Source organism: Rhinopithecus bieti, unplaced genomic scaffold (assembly GCF_001698545.2).
Source record: "Rhinopithecus bieti isolate Rb0 unplaced genomic scaffold, ASM169854v2 scaffold_13247, whole genome shotgun sequence".
Lineage (NCBI taxonomy): Eukaryota > Metazoa > Chordata > Mammalia > Primates > Cercopithecidae > Rhinopithecus > Rhinopithecus bieti.
In genome coordinates, this window is record NW_016807505.1 from 220278 (window position 1) to 243195 (window position 22918).

Below are 22918 nucleotides of genomic sequence, written 5' to 3' on the forward strand. Positions count from 1 at the left end.
AGTCAGGAGGTCTCGATCTCCTGACCTCGTGATTTGCCCGCCTCTGCCTCCCAAAGTGCTGGGATTACAGGCATGAGTCACCGCGCTCAGCAGAAATATTGCCTTTTAATGAATTTGTTTTTAATTTGTCTTTCTGACTAATGTCTTTATCACGTGTACATTTTTTTCTTTTAGCCACATAAATATCATCTACAACCCAAAATACATTTCTCCTTTATTTAAAGCACAAATCAAGCAGACATTCAACAAATAGGCAATAAAAATCAGATTAAAGATACTGTAGGTCCAGGAGCCATGGCTCACACCTGTAATCCCAACACTTTGGGAAGCTGAGGCAGCAGATCACCTGAGGTCAGGAGTTTGAGACCACCCTGGCCAACATGGTGAAACCTCTTCTCTGCTAAAAATATAAAAATTAGCCGCGTGTGGTGGTGTGCACCTGTAATCCGAACTACTCAGGAGGCTGAGGCAGGAGAATCGCTTGAGCCCAGGAGGCAGAGGTTGCAGTGAGCTGAGACTGCGCTACTGCACTCCAGCCTGGGCCACAGAGTGAGACTCTGTCTCAAAAAAAAAAGATGCTGTAGTAGGAAAGGTGCATTATTCTATTGATGCATGAGCATACAACCTAAATTTAAATGGTAATTGAAGGTTTTCTGGAAGAGGCAATTTATGATTGAATAGATGAAGAATAAGTAGCTGAAAACCATGTAAATTAGAGCTAATAAATACAAAAGATCATTAGTATTGAGGTAGAGAATGGGAGTGTAGAGAATGCAAAAAAAATTGAGACATCGCAAGGAGAGCAGCAATTTCAGTACATTTCAAGGAAGCCAGAAATAGATATACAAATTTCAGTACACTTGAAGGAAGCTAGAAATATATACCAGGGCTAGATTTTTAAGATATTTAATGTCGTGTCAATGTGTTGGTATTTTATAATCTTCTGTAGTTCCAGATATTAGCTAGGGTGTGCTCACTTAGGAACACAGCTGTTGAAATTGTAAATGAGAATTTGGGTCTCATACATTTGAAGAAAAAATTATATGAGGCTTAGGTTCAGATTCTGTACAGACAAAGGAAAAGTATGGGTGGGGAAAATAGCCTGAGGTCCAGGAAAAATGGGCACAGAAAATTTTCGTATTTTCAGATAAAATCTACTCTTCACGTTAGACCTCCCTATGAAAGATGCTGGTTCAATAACAAACTCTCCACCTGGAAAAGGACATTTAAGCTCCAAATCCAGGTTGCTTTCCTGCCTGGAAGTCACCTTATTTGTACTTCAGAAGCACGTGCTATACACTAACTTTAGGGAATGAGGAACCCTGTGCTGACAGTGCCATCTAGCATCAACAGAAACAGGAACCAATGGCAACCTTAGTAAGTACAGAAAAAAAGGCGGGGTCCAGGAACCAAGAATGACTGCTCGTTTGAGCAGGATTTTTACAATTTACTTAAAAACTTAAACATGATGCATAAATAATGGAACGTAGGCCGGGCGCGATGGCTGACGCCTGTAATCCCAGCACTTTGGGAGGCCCAGACGGGTGGCTCACCTGAGGTCAGGAGTTCAGGACCAGACTGGTCAACATGGTGAAACCTCATCTTTACAAAACACACACAGGGCCGGGCGCGGTGGCTCAAGCCTGTAATCCCAGCACTTTGGGAGGCCGAGACGGGCGGATCACAAGGTCAGGAGATAGAGACCATCCTGGCTAACATGGTGAAACCCCGTCTCTACTAAAAAATACAAAAAATTAGCCGGGCGAGGTGGCGCGCGCCTGTAGTCCCAGCTACTCACTAGGCTGAGGCAGGAGAATGGCGTAAACCCAAAAGGCGGAGCTTGCAGTGAGCTGAGATCTGGCCACTGCACTCCAGTTTGGGTGACAGAGCGAGACTCCGTCTCAAAAAACAAAACAAAACAAAACAAAACACACACAGACACACACACACAAACGCCGGGCGCACTGGCACGCGCCTGTAATCCCAGCTACTCGGGAGGCTGGGGCAGGAGAATCGCTTGAACCCGGGTGGAGGATGTTGTGGTGAACCAAGATCGGGCCACTGCCTGGGCGACAGAGCGAAACTCCGTCTAAAAAAAAAAAAAAAAAAAAATGCAATCTGATAATGCCCATCAACGATACAGGGAAGCCTGGCCCATGCTCACTTTTCCAATCACCTGCTGTTAAGTAGTGCACGAGTTAAAGGACTATGTGAGTGCTAGTGGCTGATTCTCTCACTTACAAACATGGATAGACACGATTGTGTTAACATGAGCAAACACGTAAAATCTGATTGTAAAACTAGTTGACGCTGAACTGTGACACAGTAAATCCTTCAGTAACTGTGTGTTTCCATACATATGTTCGGTCCCACTATAGTTCACAAGATGAACGGCACTTCTTAGGTTAAAGCCTTGAAAAGTTATTCTTTAAAACGTTTTCCAATCTGATAAGAGAGATCCGGCGTATTCGCTCAAGTCTCCGTGGCGGGTCCGGGGCTCCTGAAGCCCGCGGGTCTCGCTGGTGCCACCATAGCTATTAGAGCCACCACCGCGGATACGCAGCCCGCAGGAAATGCGCCATCGTTCCGTGCGGCTGACAAACCCGCAGTGCGCTATGGGAAGGTCACCTGACAGTTGGGGAGAACGGCAGCCCGCAGGGGCCCATCTTCTGCGCGCCTGCACAGCGCAGGCGGAATTGGGAGGCCTCGTCCCCTCCCGGTTTCCGTTTCCGCGCGCCCCAAGGGTCCGTTCCGCTTATGGCGGCCGCCAGGAGTCTCCCTTCCGTCGCAAGCGTTAAAAATTTCCTCTCTAGGCTTCGTATAATTGTTCTGGTCTTGCACTTTATATTTGCATTAACCTTGGGTTTGCTTGTTGTTTTCCCGTGAAAGCTTTATTGTGGTATTTCTATAACATCCTCTCCTCTTGTTATATAAACATTGACCTGTAATTGTATATCCTTCCCTCTCAATATTAATAATTTTCTCTTTTTTGCGTTCTTTGAAAAAAAGAAATCCTTTTCAAAATACTGAACTTGTCATTTTAAGAAATCAGATACTACTTTAATCATTTATGTGCTGTCCTTAAGATTCTCTATATATTCTCTATTGTTTATCTTTTCCGGTAATATACCATTAATATGAGAGGACTTGTGGAGGCTTCAAGGTCACACTTTCAAAACCCAGAGTTTTAGTATCTCATCATAGAATATTTGTAATTTAAGAAAAATTATACAAGGTTGAAAGAATTTTCACAAATGTATTTTTTAAATAGCTGCTAGTCCTCCAGAATGCATAAGGACAATATTACTTTTCAGCTAGTACTTTTTAAGTGATTATTTTCTGCCTCGTATGCTTTTGAAATTATGCATTTAGGCCTGGCGCGGTGGCTTAGGCCTGTAATCCTAGTACTTGGGGCGGCGGAGGCGGGCAGATTGGCTGAGCTCAGGGGTTCGAGACCAGCCTGGGCAACACAGTGAAATCCCGTCTCTACTAAAATACAAAATAAATTAGCCGGGCGTGAAGATGTTCACCTGTAGTCCCAGCTACTCGGGAGGCTGAGGCAGGAGAATTGCTTGAACCCTGGAGGCGAAGGTTGCAGTGAGCCCAGATCGTGCCACTGCACTCTATCCTGGAGGACAGAGCGAGATTCTGTCTCTACAAAAAAAAAAAAAAAGAAAGAAAGAAATTATGCATTTAATTGAAGCCCAGAAAATATGTGTAATGTGTTCTATGAAATGAAACATTGTTTAGATGAGAAAATAAACGTAAAATGCATTTGCCTTTTCAAAGCAGCAATTAGTGGCGAAGTGTGAACACAAAACCAGTCTTTCTGCAGAGACCATGTCTGTCACCCGTGTGCTGGAATGAACAACATCACATATTTTTTTTGTTTGCATATGGCCTGAGGGTCAAATTCTGCCCAGTATGTTGGCTTTCTTTTTTAAATAAATATTTGTTGGAACACAGCTATGCTGTTCATTTTTGTATTGCTGATAGCTGCCTTAATGCTACAATGGCAGTAGTTGCAAAAGAAACAGAATGACCCACACAACCAAAATTATATACTCTCTAGCCTTCCTACCCCCCAGTGTTCTGTCTGGTGTTAGGGCAATTAAGTCTTTGGTATGTTAATTTGGGTGAGATTCACACTTGGGCGGAGGAGTGGGTGAACCTGTGAGTTAATCAGCAACTCCAAGAGGTCCATTTCCCAAGCATCTTTCCTTCCATAACTTCACGTTAATTTTGGTTTCCTTTTGTCTCCTCTGGCCATTATTTTTCTTCTTTTCTTCAAAATCTTCAAAAGTATGATTTTCTTCAAAATCATACTTCTGGGGTAGAGAAAAAAAGGAAAATGATGAGGTTGGATCCACTGTCTTGGACCTGTAATGACTCCTGGCAGAGAAAGGTTTTCCAACTTTTAGTTTTTGTTCTTGTGAACTCCCTGAGCGGCCACTGTCATCATGACCACAGGATGGCCTGAGAGATGGAGTAGAAGAGATTGGAGAAAAAGGCGACAGAGTGAGACCCTGTCTCAAAAAGAGGGAGATGGTGGTGGAGGGATGGGAGGAAAGGGGAATTCTTCACTCTGAGTTCCGTTTTCATTCCTTGGACTAGAAGACTTTTCCTGGAGCCCTCAGTCTGCACCACAGACTCACTTCCGGGTTTCTGCCTGTCTTAAGTTCAGGCCTGGGGATAAGTGAGAGGTAAACGTTAAAATTCATCACCAATTTAGTAGTACTTCACAATCCAGTGTTATTCCTTCATTTCCCTGTTACTACTTAGTCCTCAAACAGCTCTTCCATACGTTTTATCCAAGTTTTATAGCTATATTCAGTAGGAGAGACAAGGCAGAATATACTTTATCTTTCCTGAAAATGGAACCCTAATGGGAGCCTGATGAATCTTTTTAATTGAAGCCAAAATAAAAAAAAGAAATTAATATGTGCTCACAAATTCATATTTGTACTCATAAAATATGACATTCAATCCAAGTTATTCATTTTAATATTTATGTCTTTTGTGAGACAGAGTCTTGCTCTGTTGTCCAGGCTGGAGTGGAATGGCACAGTCTCGGCTCACTGCAACCTCTGTCTTCAGGGTTCAAGCGATTCTTGTGCCTCACTACGGGGTCTTACTGCATTGCCCAGGCTGGTCTCGAACTTCGTGACTCAAGTGATCCTCCCGCCGTGGCCTCCCACAGTGCTGGGATTACAGGCATAAGCCACCACGCTGGCCCCAAAGAATTTTAATCTTCAAAAAAACAAAATCATATTTGCTGTCCCCGTGTGACATTTGAATAATGACAGTTGATGCCACTTTACATTTCACTTTTATGAACTAAAAAAATTGAGCCTCCACAGGGCAAGTTCTCTGCTCTGCCTGGAAGATAGGCAGGTGTTCAGAGCATAGAAAGATACTGCTGCCCCAGGTAATGCAGTCAAGAGGGAATTCAAGCATATAGAGGTGATTTTCTTTGCCATCAAAAGAGTGTGGTTTAAAAAGTCAAAGTAAGGGCCGAGTGTAGTGGCTCATGCCTGTAATCTCAGCACTTTGGGAGGCCAAGGTGGGCGGATCATCTGAGGTCAGGCGTTCCAGACCAGCCTGGCCAACATGGTGAAACCCGTCTCTACTAAAAATACAAAAGAAAAAAAAAAAAACAATTAGCTGGGCATGGTGGTGGGCGCCTATAATCCCAGCTACTTGGGAGGCTGAGACAGGAGAATTGCTTGAACCTGGGAGGCAGAGGTTGCAGTGAGCCAAGATTGTACCACTGCACTCCAGTCTGCGCAACAAGAGCGAAACTCCATCTCGAAAGGGAGAGAGAGAGATCACAGTAAGGCACCCTAGCTGACTCAAACAAAAATTTAAAAAGTCATTGTGTTCCAGCATAGGCCTGATAATTTAAAAATCGAAGAACCGTGGAAATACTAACAATTACATAAAGCATATCTAGATTTTGAAGTCATTTCATGCCATATTCATGAGTTCTGGGTTTATTAACTATTCCTCTGCTTTATTTGATGTATCAGTTTTAGGAATACTGTATGTATAATTGTCAAGTCTTTCGTCTGAAAGGTGCCAAAACAAAGCCTGGCTTTAGGATCAGATCCTGGGCAGGCAAAAGAGAGACAGAGGCAGAATAAGATAGCCTTCCTATCTGAAGTGGCCATGTGTTTTCCATTGACAGCCTTCTCCTCATCCACTGCTTATCTGAAGTGGCCATGTGTTTTCAATTGACAGCCTTCTCCTGGTCCACTTCTTATCTGAAGCGGCCGTGTGTTTTCAATTGACAGCCTTCTCCTCGTCCACTTCTTAGCTGAAGCGGCCATGTGTTTTCAATTGACAGCCTTCTCCTCGTCCACTTCCTCCTTCCCCTGATGCTCTCAGAGGTAGACTACAATTGACAGCCTTCTCCTCATCCACTTCTTAGCTGAAGCGGCCATGTGTTTTCAATTGACAGCCTTCTCCTGGTCCACTTCTTATCTGAAGCGGCCGTGTGTTTTCAATTGACAGCCTTCTCCTCATCCACTTCTTATCTGAAGCGGCCATGTGTTTTCAATTGACAGCCTTCTCCTGGTCCACTTCTTATCTGAAGTGGCCATGTGTTTTCAATTGACAGCCTTCTCCTCATCCACTTCTTATCTGAAGCGGCCGTGTGTTTTCAATTGACAGCCTTCTCCTCCACTTCTTATCTGAAGCGGCCGTGTGTTTTCAATTGACAGCCTTCTCCTCGTCCACTTCTTATCTGAAGTGGCCATGTGTTTTCAATTGACAGCCTTCTCCTCATCCACTTCTTATCTGAAGCGGCCGTGTGTTTTCAATTGACAGCCTTCTCCTCCACTTCTTATCTGAAGCGGCCGTGTGTTTTCAATTGACAGCCTTCTCCTCGTCCACTTCTTATCTGAAGTGGCCATGTGTTTTCAATTGACAGCCTTCTCCTCATCCACTTCTTATCTGAAGCGGCCGTGTGTTTTCAATTGACAGCCTTCTCCTCCACTTCTTATCTGAAGCGGCCGTGTGTTTTCAATTGACAGCCTTCTCCTCGTCCACTTCTTATCTGAAGTGGCCATGTGTTTTCAATTGACAGCCTTCTCCTCGTCCACTTCCTCCTTCCCCTGATGCTCTCAGAGGTAGACTACAATTGACAGCCTTCTCCTCATCCACTTCTTAGCTGAAGCGGCCATGTGTTTTCAATTGACAGCCTTCTCCTGGTCCACTTCTTATCTGAAGTGGCCATGTGTTTTCAATTGACAGCCTTCTCCTCATCCACTTCTTATCTGAAGCGGCCGTGTGTTTTCAATTGACAGCCTTCTCCTCCACTTCTTATCTGAAGCGGCCGTGTGTTTTCAATTGACAGCCTTCTCCTCGTCCACTTCTTATCTGAAGTGGCCATGTGTTTTCAATTGACAGCCTTCTCCTCGTCCACTTCCTCCTTCCCCTGATGCTCTCAGAGGTAGACTACAATTGACAGCCTTCTCCTCATCCACTTCTTATCTGAAGCGGCCGTGTGTTTTCAATTGACAGCCTTCTCCTCCACTTCTTATCTGAAGCGGCCGTGTGTTTTCAATTGACAGCCTTCTCCTCGTCCACTTCTTATCTGAAGTGGCCATGTGTTTTCAATTGACAGCCTTCTCCTCGTCCACTTCCTCCTTCCCCTGATGTTCTCAGAGGTAGACTACAATTGACAGCCTTCTCCTCATCCACTTCCGCCTTCTCCTGATGCTCTCGGAGGTAGACTACGAAGGCCTTTCCCTAACCACATTCTAGCTGCCTCTTCATATCCTTAGTGCATCATTTCTCCAAGCTGTACGTGTCCTGGTAATTGGTTTTGAATTTTTATGTTCTTCTATGTGCAAATGATTAAATATTAAATACAAAAGTAGGTTCATTTGTTTTTTTTTTCCAGGCCCATAATCTCTAACTTTTGTTTTTGCTACAAAGCCTTTTAAAAAAAATTCAGTCACCCTAGATTCAGATTTTAACTAAAATTTATTTTTGAAGGTAAATGTCTTACATAAAGTTTGGCTAAAAGGGAAGAAAAAAAATTACGTACAGTTTTGTGGTCATCCTACTTGCAGTATTTTAGCAAGCATGATTTTAATGATATTCAAAATTTTGACAATGAATACTGTTATAGAGACTAAGAGTGCATGATTTCTTCCACTTTCATAGCACAGATGCTCCTCGACTTACAATGGGGTTATGTCCCCAGTAAACCCACCATAAATTGAAAATATTGTAAATTGGCCGAGTGCAGTGGCTCATGCCTGTCATTCCAGTACTTTGGTAGGCTGAGGCAGGCGGATCATGAGGTCAGGAGTTTGAGACCAGCCTGACCAACACAGTTAAACCCCATCTCTACTAAAAATACAAAAATTAGCTGGACATGGTGGTGGGCATCTGTAATCCTAGCTACTCAGGAGGCTGAGGGAGGAGAATCACTTGAACCCAGGAGGCAGATGTTGCAGTGAGCCAAGATCACGCCACTGCACTCCAGCCTGGGTGACAGAGTGAAACTCCACCTCAAAAATAAAAAATAAAAATAAATATATAAGCTGAAATGCATTTAATATACCTAATCTATTGAATATCATTGCTTGGCCCAGCCTTGAGCACTTAAATGTGCTCAAAACACTTTAGCCTATGGTTGGGCAAAATCATCAAACACAAAGTGTATTTTATAATAAAGTGTTGAATATCTCATGTAACTCATTGAATACTGAAAGTGAAAAACAGAATGGTTTGTGAATTCTCAAAGTTCAGTTTCTACTGAACACTTATCACTTTCATACCATCATAAAGTTGAAAAATTGTAACTTGAACCATCTTAAGTTGAGTACCATCTGTACTGTGAAATTCCATCTTCTGGATAGTCAAGAAGGAAGCCAGGGAAATTTGAAATCAGAGGCTTTGCAGCCAACTAAGCAGAGAGGCCAAGCATATTCCTTGGATGATCTGTGGTGGACTGTCTCTGCCAAGATGTGCCCCATTAGCATGCACAGCCCTATGCATACACAAAACCTCCCAGAAAGGCACCTTGGCCAGAGCCTCAGGCTCACCCTAATGCAGTGTAGAAAGGTCATCTGGCTGTCTGGGAGGATAGTAGCCCACAGGGGCTGAAGCTGGGCACACCCACTGGGTATAGATGGCTCAGGGCCAGTTTTATAATCCCTACCTCCTCAAAAAACACACTCCACTCTTGACCATTGCACTCCAACCTCTGTCCCTGCATCCTCTACCAGGCTGCACACCTACAGTTGCACTTTGGATAATAACAGGCATCATTGGCAATATCTTACACTCTTATTTCAGATAAAGGCTTGAAAAACATATGTGCAATTATATCTGTGCTTCTTTGTGGATATATGTTTTATTATATTCACTATATGATTATAATATTAGTTACTACTAGTATTTATCAAGAGTGTAGGGCTGAAGCTGGGCTCAGTGGCTCATGCCTGTAATCCCAGCCCTTTGGGAGACTGAGGCAGGTGGATCACTTGAGGTCAGGAATTCAAGACCAGCCTGGCCAACATGGCGAAACCTGGTCTCTACTAAAAATACAAAAATTAGCCGGGCGTGGTGACTCATGCCTGTAGTCTCAGCTACTTGGGAGACTGAGGCACGAGAATCGCTTGAGCCTGGGAGGTGAAGGTTGCAGTGAGCTGAGATCGTGTCGTTGCACTCCAGCCAGGGCAACAGAGCACCACTCTGTCTAAAAAAAAAAAAAGAAGAAGAAGAAAAAAGAATGTAGGCCTGGGCATGGTGGCTCACGCTTGTAATCCCAGCATTTTGGTAGGCCGAGGCAGCAAGATTGCTTGAGCTCAGGAGTTCAAGACCAGCCTGGGCAACATGGCAAAACACCGCCTCTACAAAAAAAAAAAAAGAAAAAAAAAAAGAAAATTGTATTGTGTGTGGTGTGTGTGTATATGTGTGTATGTGTGTGTATGTGTGTGTATGTGTAATATGTGTTGGTATGTTGTGTATATATGTGTGTATATGTATATATGTGTGTGTATGTGTGTATATATGTGTGTGTGTATATGTATATATGTGTGTGTGTATATATGTGTGTATGTGTGTGTATGTGTATATATATGTGTGTATATGTATATTTGTGTGTATGTGTGTATATATGTGTGTATATGTGTGTATGTGTGTGTATGTGTGTGTATATGTATATATGTGTGTGTGTGTGTGTATATATGTGTGTGTATATGTATATATGTGTGTGTGTATATATGTGTGTATGTGTGTACATATGTGTGTGTGTATATGTGTGTGTGTGTGTGTATACATGTCAGGCATGGTGGCACATGCCTGTGGTCCCAGCTACTTTAGAGGCTGAGGTGGGAGGATCGCTTGAGCCCAGAAGGTTGAGGCTGCAGTGAGGCATGATGGATCCATTGCACTTTAGCTGGGGTGAAAGAGCGAGACCCTGTCTCAAAACACAAACAAACAAAAAGGGTGGAGTATATTCCTGGTATTGATCGTGTTTTTCATAGTTTAAGTAAGACTTGGTGTAAAGATATGCATTGTGTAGTACAAATGCACAGAGAGGAAAGGAGAGATTGGGTACAAATTCAGGAAGGCACGAAGTATTGATGTCATGACACTTAGCCCATCCTTGCTTTGCATAGAGCACGTTTCTCACCACTGTGCTGGTGTATACACTAGCATGATCTTCTTAAGCCTTGGATAATTTGGTGTGGTTGGCTTTCTTTTGGATTCTTTTAAATTTTGTTCTCTTAAAACTTTCTGTAGTGTTTCATATTCATAGGCCACAGTTACTTTCCATTTACTATTATACTTTTATGTATTTTTTTTCTTATGTTGGTATGAGAAACAATGTTGGAATAATCATGCCTAGACATAACTAAGCCAACGTCAAAATGTTTGTAGGGGAGACTCATAGTGTTGCCAGAAAAAGGGGCCCCAACCCAGACCCCGAAAGAGGGTTCTTGGATTTCCAGCAGGAAGGAAAACAAGGTGAGACACAGAGTGCACTGGAAAGAGAGAGTTTATTGAAAGCTACTCAACTATAGAGCACAGCATCCTCAGACAGCAGGAGGAGAAATGCCTTGTATTTAAGTTTTTCTTATGTAAGCGTCTTGTCTATGTAAAGACTAAACTGTGTCTACGTGCAGGTGGGTTGACAGCATGACAAAATTTACTATTCTGTTGATTTAAAGAAAATGGTCCTTGACATTTTATTAAGTACATCAAAGCCATAACTGTAAGTAATTTGAAAGCACATATTGTTACGGGTATTGGGACATCTGGATTTTGTGTTGTAGGAGTGTGTCCTTGCACCAGTAGCCTAGGTATTGTTAAGCTGTTTCCTCAATTATAAACATGACTGTGGGTTGTGACCAGCAAGGAATGTGCCTTAATCTCAAGATGGAGCTGAACTTAAAATGCCATTACTTTGACTCTAACTAGCTCCTGCTTCTCTAACAATAGGGTCAAAAGGTGTTCTTTAAAATCTTCCTAGACATTGCCAAATTGCATGATTATCTTTGGCTCATTTTTCTACATAGACTTGGAGACAGTTTTATGTTTATAAATATGTATCACCTCATTTATAAATTTGTTTGAATAATTTAACCATTTTGCTTTCATTGGCTGTTTTGCTACTCTCTATTTTCCTTGCCAGAGTCTTTCCCACATCTCTGCAACATTGTAGCATTTCCTTTCCCACACCTAAAACCAAAGAGGGACAGGCAAGCCAGTGGAGAGAGCAGAGGCTGATGAGAAGGAAGGATTTTCAAGGAAGGAATCTGAGGCCACGCTTGTGTGTGTGTGTGTGTGTGTGTGTGTGTGTGTGTGTGTGTCTGGGGTGTGAGTATTGTTATTAGAGTGTCGCCCACCTGTTGCATGGCCATATTTTTACTATCAGGATATAGAACACACTTACTACAACTGCATACAGATGAAATGAGTTTATTTTTCATATGCATTTCAAAATAATAGTGTGAACAGACCAGAACTCTTCTTCAAAGTTGAAGAATGTCCTCATGGATCCAGCATCCGAACCGTCTGGTTTCTGTTTCTGCATTCTCATTGGATAGCCTCACTTCTCTTTCTCCAATTTTGGAGGATGTGTCAAAAATTCTCTTCTTATCCAAACATTAGTCAGGCTGCGGAACGTTCTCCTAACTCCATCCATGCACTTTCTTGTAAAATGTAGTTTTAGCAAGAACACTGCTATGTTAGTTTAGCAAGACTCCCACACCTTAGATAACTGATCACCTTCAATATCTTATCAGGTTCCTCATCCTCCACCATCCCTTAAGTGATCATCCCAGCTTGTCTTCAGCGAGAATCCTGTTAGATCAGTTTAGCCAGAATCCCTCTTGCCCCTGATGTTAATTCTTAGTAATTTTCCAACCACTAGTCCCCACCCTATTCCTTGGGTATAAATTGCCATGTGCCCATGCTGTACTTAGAGTTACTTAAAGAGTTGAGTCTAACTCTCTCCCACACTGCACGGCCCCATTACGGCAGTCCCTACATCTATTGCAGTGGTCCTGAATAAAGGTTTCCTTACTGTGCATTAACAAGTATCATTGAAAATTATTTTTTTCTTTAACAGATACTTTGACGAAGGCAATTGGGAGTCCCATCAAAACTCCACGCAGCTGGCAGCCACGTGGGGTACTTCTCCAGGTAAGGATTGTCCCTGTTTCACTTACATTCCTGTCAGTAAAATGGTAGGTTCAGTGTCAGGCTTTACCATTTTCTTCAGGAGATACCCATCTGATATTCAGTCACCCATCAGATGGGTTCAGCCATAGCACACATTAGCTGTGACATGACATCGTTTATGACAATGACTGTGAGCAGAGTTGCACACCTGAAAAGGGACTCCATTAAAATTAACATTCATTTTAGTGATTTCTCATATGCATTTATGATTTCCATTTTCCAAAACCCCTAATGTTACATTTCTTCTTCACATGTTAGATATGAACAAAGTAAGACTAACTGTAGCCGCATCCTCTTTACTTGGGACCCTACCCAAAGTGGCAGGAATGGGATGTAAAGTGACATAATCAGAGACTGTCAAACTGGCTTTTAATCATTAAGTATCATTGTCATCTCAAAGCAATTGGCATAGTTGCTGACCCCTTAAATGTCCTTTCTCCGTCTTATCGTCGCCTTTGTTCCCTGTATCATCTTCTGGTCCTGTAGCAATACATCCACACGAGCACACACTGAGGTGTTTGTTTGTTTGTTTGTTTTGAGACGGAGTCTCACTCTGTTGCCAAGACTGGAGTGCAGTGGCACTCAGTGGATCTCAGCTCACCGCAAACTCTCCCTCTCGGGTTCAAGCAATTCTCCTGCCTCAGGCTCCCATGTAGCTGGGATTACAGGCGTGTGCCACCATGCCCGGTTAATGTTTGTATTTTTAGTAGACACAAGGTTTCACCATGTTGGCCAGGCTGTTCTTGAACTCCTGACCTCAGGTTATGCTCCCGCCTTGGCCTCCCAAAGTGCCGAGATTACCAGTGTGAGCCACCGCACCTGGCCTCACTGAGTCTTAATGCTGACTTGAACTTTGTCTCTGGGCATGAGCATCAGTCCATGTATTATAACAGGTCTGGGTTGGGTGTGGTGGCTCACACCTGTAATCCCAGCACTTTGGGAGGCCGAGGCAGGCTCACAGGTAAACAACTTAGACGAAGTTTTCACATTCTCCGAGATTTGTGTACATTGGAGATTCAGAAAAATGTAACCTAGAATTAAACGATAGGTGGAATAGCTGCCTTTGGGGGCTGAGAGGACAGGCATCAGACCTGGGATAGACAAGGGAGGCCTCTTGTTCCTTGAAATGGTACCCCAGCCTATGAGGTCTGCATGCCAGGAAGCCGAATGAGTGAGGAGGTCCCTGGATGTTGCCAGGAGGGATAGGGTCTGGGAAAGAGGGAGGGTGGAGACAGGCAGAGAGGACCCCCCCAGGCTCATGGATGGACTGACCCGAGGACTTATATTAAGTCATAGGACAGTAGATAAAGTAAGAGCCAAGCATAATGTAATCCCAACAATGTACAAAATATTAATCATTTTATTAGTTAATGTCAATGAACTGTACACTTAAAATGGTTAAAAAAGGTAAATTTTAGGTTACATATATTTTACCATAATATAAAATGAGAAATATATTAGAAATGACTTTTTTTTAATTGTTTTTTTGAGATGGAGTCTTGCTCTGTTGCCCAGGCTAGAATGCAGTGGCACAATCTCGACTCACTGCAACCTCCGCCTCTCGGGTTCAAGTCATTCTCCTGCCTCAGCCTCTCAAGTAGCTGGGATTACAGGCACCCGCCACCATGTCCAGCTAATTTTTGTATTTTTAGTAGAGACGGGTTTCACCGTCTTGCCCAGGCTGGTCTCAAACTCCCGACCTCGTGATCCACCTGCCTCGGGCTCCCAAAGTGCTGCAATTACAGGTGTGAGCCACCACACCTGGCCAGGAATGACTTTCAACTATATTTTCTTAACTATGTATTCCTACACAACATCAGTTTTGTAATAGTTTATTTTCGTTTTGTTTTGTAATTTTTTTCTTTTATTGTAAAGAAAGAAGTACCTTGTTTCAGTGTGTAAGAATGCAAAAGTAATAATCAGACGTTTATCACACCTTAACAAAAAGGGACCTTATTTTCTTTTTTCTTTTTTTTTTTATTTTTGAGATGGAGTCTCGCTCTGTGGCCCGGGCTGGAGTGCAGTGGCCGGATCTCAGCTCACTGCAAGCTCTGCCTCCCGGGTTTACGCCATTCTCCTGCCTCAGCCTCCCGAGTAGCTGGGACTACAGGCGCCCGCCACCTCGCCCGGCTAGCTTTTGTATTTTTTAGTAGAGATGGGGTTTCACCGTGTTAGCCAGGATGGTCTCGAACTCCTGACCTTGTGATCCGCCCGTCTCGGCCTCCCAAAGTGCTGGGATTACAGGCTTGAGCCACCGCGCCCGGCCAGGTACCTTATTTTCTAAGATGTTGCTGCATTCAGTCCCTTTCTTGGTATGGTAAAAGCACCAATCAGCCAGGGAGGCGACTATAAATACAGAAGAGAAGTTTCCTACGAAGAGTCAACCATGTTACCCCACTTACTGACTTAATTATAATATATGGAACCTGGCACAATTAACCTTAGTTTCCTTGTATACACAAGAACAACAATGTACTGCAATCAATATAGGCAGATACAGGCTTTTAAAGTTCTGAGAAGCAGCAAGTAAGTTCATAATTTACTAAGATCCTTGACATTTTTCTGTTTCTGTGAAATTTTATGTGTCTATGAGAAGTTTCTTTTATTTGTTTTTTGAGACAGAGTCTTGCTCTGTCACCCAGGCTAGAGTACAGTGGCACAGTCTTGGCTCACTGCAACCTCAGCCTCTGGGGTTCAAGTGATTCTCCTGCCTCAGCCTCCTGAGTAGCTGGGAGTACAGGCGCCCGCCACCACGCCTGGATAATTTTTACATTTTTAATAGAGACAGGGTTTCACCATGCCAGGCTGATCTCGAACTCCTGACCTCGTGATCCACCCACCTCAGCTTTCCAAAGTGCTGGGATTACAGGTGTGAGCCACTGTGCCCGGCCGAGAAGTTTCTTATACTAGAAGAAAAAAGAAAAAAGAAAATTTGATTTATTTTAAAATACAATAGCAAGTAATATGAATTTGTGTGTGTGTGTGAGAGACGGTGTCTCATTCTATCACCTAGGCTGAGTTCAGTGGCATGTACTCGGCTCAATGCAAGCTCCGCCTCCCAGGTTCAGGCCATTCTCCTGTCTCAGCCTCCTGAGTAGCTGGGACTACAGGCACCACCACGCCCGGCTAATTTTTTTGTATTTTTGGTAGAGACGGGGTTTCACCGTATTAGCCAGGATAGTCTTGATCTCCTGACCTCGTGATCCACCCACCTCGGCCTCCCAAAGTGCTGGGATTACAGGTGTGAGCCACTGTGCCCGGCCCTAACATGAATTCTTTAGAGAGGTGAACCAGGGATGAGTTGTGGGTCAATCATGCAAAGACCCAGTCCTCTGGGCTTCATTTCCTCCATAGTGAAAGTGCATCCCTACATGTTCATGTTGTTGTTTCATAGGTAGTGCAGGCGATCAGAATAGCATATCCCCAGCCGGGCGTGGTGGCTCACATCTGTAATCTCAGCACTTTGGGAGGCCAAGGCGGGTGGATCACCTGAGGTCAGGAGTTTGAAACTAGCCTGGCCAACACGGTGAAACCCCGTCTCTACTGAAAATACAAAAATTAGCCAGGTGTGGTGGTGCATGCCTGTAGTCCCAGCTACTTGGGAGACTGAGGTAGGAGAATCACTTGAACCCGGGAGGCGGAGATTGCAGTGAGCTGACATTGCACCTCTGCACTCCAGCCTGGGCGAGATTGAGACTCCATTTCAAAAAAAAGAAAAAAAAAAAGATATCCCCAACTGCAGTGCCCTCGCATACTGAGTGTTTTAAGCTGAAGGAGATTGAGAAAACCACAGAAGCAGGAAGGCCACTCTCTGACTTGCTCCCACTTTTCTCCCCTGAAATAAGTCAAAAGAATTAACTGCCCTACCTGTCCTAAAAGTAGGTCATAATGAGACCCTTATTTTGGAGGAGTTCTGCCCTATACCTGGATGCCAACAAAGATCTGAACAAACAGGTCTTGTGAATTTCTCCCCAGATAATTACTATTAGATGATACCTTTTGTTCCCAAAGCTATTTCTTCAAAACTGTCCATAAAAATACACCTATCCAGCCGGGCACAGTGGCTCGCACCTGTAATCCCAGTACTTTGGGAGGCTGAGGCAGATGGATCATGAAGTCACGAGTTCAAGACCAGCCTGACCAACATGGTGAAACCCCGTCTCTACTAAAGATACAAAAAAACAATTAGCTGGGTGTGGTGGCACAAGCCTGCAATCGCAGCTACTCAGAAGGCTGAGGCAGGAGAATCCCTTGAACCTGGGAGGTGGAGGTTGCAGTGAACCTAGATCATGCCATTGCACTCCAGCCTGGGCAACAGAGTGAGACTCTGTCTCAAAACAAAACAAAACAAACAAACAAACAAAAAACACCTATCCCTTGGCCTTTGCATCTTGATTTCTGAAGACTCACAGGTCATGTAAAACTTGCATTAAGTAAACATATTATGTTTTCTTTTGTTAATCTGTCTTTTGTTATCAGGATCTCAGCCATGATGTATTTTGGGTTGTCAGGAATAATCACAACATGTGAAGAAATAGATAAAATGCCATTTTAAAAATTATTATTATTATTATTTTTTTGATACAGAGTCTCATTCTGTCACCCAGGCTGCAGTGCAGTGGCACGATCTTGGCTCACTGCAACCTCCACCTCCTGGGTTCAAACACTTCTTGTGACTCAGCCTCCCCAGTAGCTGGGATTACAGGCATGCACCATCATGCTTGGCTAATGTTTGTATTTTTAGTAGAGATGGGGTCTTGCTATGTTGGCCAGGCTAGCCTGGGACTCCTGGCCTCAAGTGATCTGCCCGCCTTGGCCTCCTTAAATGCTGGGATTACAGGTGTGTAATGGCCTTTTTTTTTTTTTTGAGACAAAGTCTCAAAATGGCTTTTTTTTTTTTTTTTTTTTTTTTGAGACAGGGTCTTTGCTTTATTTACCAAAAACTATACAAGATTATGTGAACTTAAAATAATGTTTGGGTTAATTTCTATATTTCGAAGTTTTAGGAATACTTAGTTATATAAGCATGTACTTCCCTTTAAGTCAATTAAATCCTCTTTTAAGGAACTTTATAATTTGGTAGTATCATTGAGCCAAGTAGAGTCCTTCCCTCCTTCCTTCCTTCCTTCCTTCCTTCCTTCCTTCCTTCCTTCCTTCCTTCCTTCCTTCCTGTCTCTCTCTCTCTCCTTCCTTCCTTCCTTTCTTCTTCTTTCTTTCTTTCTTTTTTTTTTTTTACGGATTCTTGCTCTGTTACCCAGGCTGGAGTGCAATACTGCAACGTCTACCTTCCTTCAAGTGATTCTCCTGCTTCAGCCTCCCAAGTAGATGGGATTATAGGCACCCGCCACCACGCCCAGCTAATTTTTGTATTTTTAGTAAAGATGGGATTTCACCATGTTGATCAGGCTGGTTTCAAACTCCTGACCTCAGGTTATCCACTCGCCTCAGCCTCCCCAAAGTGTTGGGATTACAGGCATGAGCCACCGTACCAGGCAAATGTCTTTTAAGATATTTTATTAATTAATTTGGTAATACCATCAGAGGTAGAAAAATTTCACACAGAGAGACATACATAAACATACAGGCAAATATCAAAACAGATCTTCTAGCTATCATTCTAAAATCTTAGCCATGAATTAGAAACACATAGTAACACGAAGTCACTGTTTTATATGAAACAATTATCTCTCGTATTTTCTCCATTTCATATTTTTTCCCTATTGTCCCTGGTAAACAGGACAAATTAAGGCTACCTACTAAATATTAGGCCTAATGCTTTTTACCAGTATTCGTGGAGAAGGTTTTTAAGATCTTCATTTGTCTTGTGAAGCCCTTTGGAAGGCTGTGGGCTAAATTTTAAATGAGTCACTGCAAAGACATCTGACAGCTATCAGAATGTCGCCACCACCCGTCTGAGTGGATAAAAATATCCAGTCTATTTCCAAATCATCTTTTTTTTCCTCTTCAGCCTTGGTACTTACTTTTGGAGGACTCTGAGTCCCTTGACAGCAGGGTGGACTAAAGTTTAAGAGAAGAAGTCTGACAGGGGAGGAAGAGAGAGAGATGGAGAAGGTAGGAGTTTGAAGGGATCGTATCCAGGATTCAAGGGAACGAATGGAAGATTGAAGGCGGCAAGAGTAGGAAGGAGGAACGGAAAGTGTGGGAAGGAAGAGGTCTTAAAGGAACCAGCGGGGGGAGATATTAAATTCCCCAAAGAGGCCAGTGAAATTCCAAATTATCCTTAGCAAAATCAGGCCAGGTGTGGAGGAGCACTTGAAGTCAGGAGTTTGAGAGCAGCCTGGTCAACATGGTGAAACCCCATCTCTACTAAAAATACAAAAATTAGTTGGGTGTGGTGGCACATGCCTGTAATCCCAGCTACTCAGGAGGCTGAGGCAGGAGAATCCCACCTTCCAGATGGGAGGTGGAAGCTGCAGTAAGCCGAGATAGCGCCACTGTACTCCAGCCTAGGCGACAGAATGAGACTCCATCTCAAAAATAAATAAATAAATATCCTTAACAAAATCATGCCAAAAAGAGGGAGGTAAGCAGAGTTGTGAAAGCATATAGCCAACAGAGGTTCAAGAAAAGGGTTTTTGTCAATTGATAAGTTTCATGGGAAGATCAGGATCAAAAGGAGAGAACAGAGAGGCCTTAAGAGAATTGTTCCTATTGGCTGGGTGTGGCGGCTCACGCCTGTAATCCCAGCACTTTGGGAGGCTGAGACAGGCGGATCACCTGAGGTCAGGAGTTCAAGAGCAGCCTGACCAACATGGTGAAACCCCATCTCTACTAAAAATACAAAAGTTAGCCGGGCGTAGAGGCGCACACCTGTAATCCCAGCTATTCGGGAGGCTGAGGCAGGAGAATTGCTTGAATCTGGGAGGCAGAGGTTTCTGTGAGCCGAAATCAAGCCACTGCACTCCAGCCTGGGCAACAGAGTGAGACTCTGTCTAAAAAAAAAAGAAAGGAAAAAAGAAAGTTGTTCCTATAAGTCTATAACTATCAGCTTCCCATTAGGACAACTATGGATCATAGAGGTCTTAAAAAATCCTTTCAGGCTGGGTGCTGTGGCTCATGCCTGTAATCCCAGCACATTGGGAACCTAGGCAGTAGTAGCACTGGTTGAGCCCACACCAGCCTGGGCAACGTAGCGAGACCTCATCTTCACTAAAAATAGAGAAAATTAGCTGGGTGTGGTGGCATACTCCTGTAGTCTCTGCTACTCAGGAGGCTGAGGTGAGAGGATCGCCTGAGCCCAGGAGGTCAAGGCTGCAGTGAGCTGTGATTGCACCACTGCACTCCAGCCTGGGTGACACAGCAAGACACCATCTCAAACATATATAAAATTTTTCAAATATCTTACCAGGTTTTGGTCAAGAGAAAAAGTAAATATTCCTGATAGCACAGTCCCATTAAAAAAAAAAAAATGTACCCATTACAAGAGACTTGGAACCAAAATTCATAGATTCTTTCATGGTTCTTTATTGATATGGTGATAGGGTTTTCATATTCATGTGTGAGATGTGCCTCCCTCAGTCCTTGTTATGACATCATTATGTATCTAGCATGACAAAAAGAAAAAGAGAAAAAAGGTGGAGAAATGTAAAAAATAAGAAAAGAAAAAATGAAGGAAAAAGGAAAAAAACCAAATCCATAAGACTTTTATGAGTTACCCATAAATGCAGAGGCATCTTCAAAGAGGGTGCAAAAAATGTAGCCCTCTGAAGATGCCACACTACTCTCAAAGGTAGCCGAAAGAAAGGCAGGCCTAGACAGTCCCCCTGAGAGCTGGCAGTAGATGTTAGCTGCAAATGGGTTGCAACCCACATGTCTGTCCAGCTGTATTCCCACAGCCCCTCAACCTGATGGTTGGCTGCCGGCACACACGAGAACCAACAACTCGGCCGGGCGCGGTGGCTCAAGCCTGTAATCCCAGCACTTTGGGAGGCCGAGACGGGTGGATCACGAGGTCAGGAGATCGAGACTATCCTGGCTAACACGGTGAAACCCCGTCTCTACTAAAAAATACAAAAAAAACTAGCCGGGCGTGGTTGCGGGTGCCTGTAGTCCCAGCTACTCGGGAGGCTGAGGCAGGAGAATGGCGTGAACCCGGGAGGCGGAGCTTGCAGTGAGCTGAGATCCGGCCACTGCATTCCAGCCTGGGCGACAGAGCAAGACTCTATCTCAAAAAAAAAAAAAGAAAAAACGAACCAACAACTCGTATGTCCTGTAAAGTGGAAAACTTGACACAATTTCTTGACACAAAATGACAGAAACAGAAAAGCAATAGCTGCTCCTGGGAGGGAAGGGATCAATAACCAATAGGCACCACGAAACCAAACTAGTCACAATCTAGATAACGAATTTTGTAATTTTTTTCCTGTCCATCTGCATTGGGAAAATAAGGGACAAGAAGGTTTTACTTTCTTCTCTTGACCAGGAACTACTAACAGAGATCTGGGAGAGCTGACTTTGGTGAAAATTCTCACCTTGCACAGGCTTGTGTCTGTTTTCCAGAATCCCACCTCAGACTCCAGAGTGAAGTGTCCCACCTGTCCCCTTCTCATGGCCAGAAACTTCTACCCTTCTCATTCCTTTGCTTGCACCCCTGTAACAAGAGACAGATTAATGAGAGTAAAGCATGCAAGTTGATTTACTGTATGTTTTATGTGACATGAGTCTTCATAAGAAAACAAAGCCTAAAAGAAACAGTTAAACCTGAGTATTTTTTTTGCTGGTTTGATGAAGAGTGAAGGGTCATGGAGAAATGTAATGGGACCAAAAGGTGTCAGCTAAGTGTCATACATGGGGGAAAACAGCAAGGGCTATTCGTTCAGTGTCCCTGTGTCTTCAGAGATGGAGATCTTTTCTTCCGGGTAGAGCAGGGCAGCTCTCCTAGGAGGGTTTTACTACTTGCTTCAGCGGAAGGTCAAAAAGCCCTTCCCAGGTTTTATGACCTGTTTCAGGGAAAGGTGAGAAAGTCCTTCCTACACATTTGGTTTCTAAAATTCCTTCAGCTTAAAATGTTAATTACGCCAAGTTTCCATACCTTGGGGTAGCATGTCCTGAACATATTGTCAGAGCATTACGGAAAAAATACACACACACACATACACACACACACACACACGAGGACAGCACATTCCCTATGACTATCTTAAAGTTGATTAACCTCAAACGTTTAATTTTGGATGACTGAGTCAAAAAGAGAATTGAAATTGCCATCGCATATCTGGTCAAGCTGAAAGATGGCATTTGGTATTGGAAATTGATGGCTGCTGGTCATTTAACACCCATTTCTTAGTTACATATCTGGCCCATGAGATAAGAATGCTAAACTGTATAAACAAGACACCTCAATATGAAAACATTCTGCCATTACAAAGGTATTCTCTTTGTGTTACTCTGCATTCTCTCCCAGCCCTGTAGCAATTTATCCTTTGTCCATACATTGAAGATTTGTTTACATCTACTCTTGGCCTTCCTGAATATCCTCTGCTCCAGTAGAGCCTTAAGCCAAGGGTAGGAATGACAAGACAGACTATATTTGCAGAACACCACATAGTCACAGCGATGCACGTGGAAAGGAAGGTATGAGAACAAGGTCTTTCAAGCCAGATTGGGACTATGTTTGTATTAAAGGTGTTATTCCCATGTAAGACCTTAAGACATAATATTAATAATAATTCAGCTATGAAAGATTCATGTTGAGTTCTACTTGCGTGGGCAAGCTGTTAGGTAGAAGTTAAGGACACACAGAACACATAAGTTCTTTCTAGGTACATCCTTAGCTGAGCAGAATTGCAACCCAAGTTACAACAGGAAAAACTTGGTGAAGCAGGAAATTACCAGCTGGTCTGATGGGAGATAGGATGTGGCCCTAAAGTACAGTAGATGGTGACTGAAGCATGGTGACAGAAGTGGAAGCACTTTAGGGTGACCCACAATTAGTCACTCTCTTATGCAATCCCGTTTCCTTGGGTGTGGGAAGAACCTGCCAATAGCATGTGGCAAAGGATATCGTTACTGTGTTTATACTATGTTAAATGTCAAAAGTGAAGATATAATGCAGATGTAATTAAAGTAATCAGTTGACTTTGAGTTCATTAAAAGGCAGAATAGCCTATGTGAACCTCCCCTTATCAGATGAGCCATTTATTTTATTTTATTTTATTTTATTTTATATTTTTTTATTTTATTTTATTTT

General features: G+C 43.2%; 1 long non-coding RNA gene across 1 annotated transcript in view; it reads left to right on the forward strand.

The window, feature by feature from the left end:
* LOC108535947 (uncharacterized) overlaps positions 1-22918 on the forward strand; it is an 84420-nt gene that overhangs the window by 19899 nt on the left and 41603 nt on the right. The window contains exon 2 of the long non-coding RNA XR_001887364.1: positions 12596-12669. This is a non-coding gene — a long non-coding RNA (uncharacterized LOC108535947). The remainder of the gene's footprint in view (positions 1-12595; positions 12670-22918) is intronic.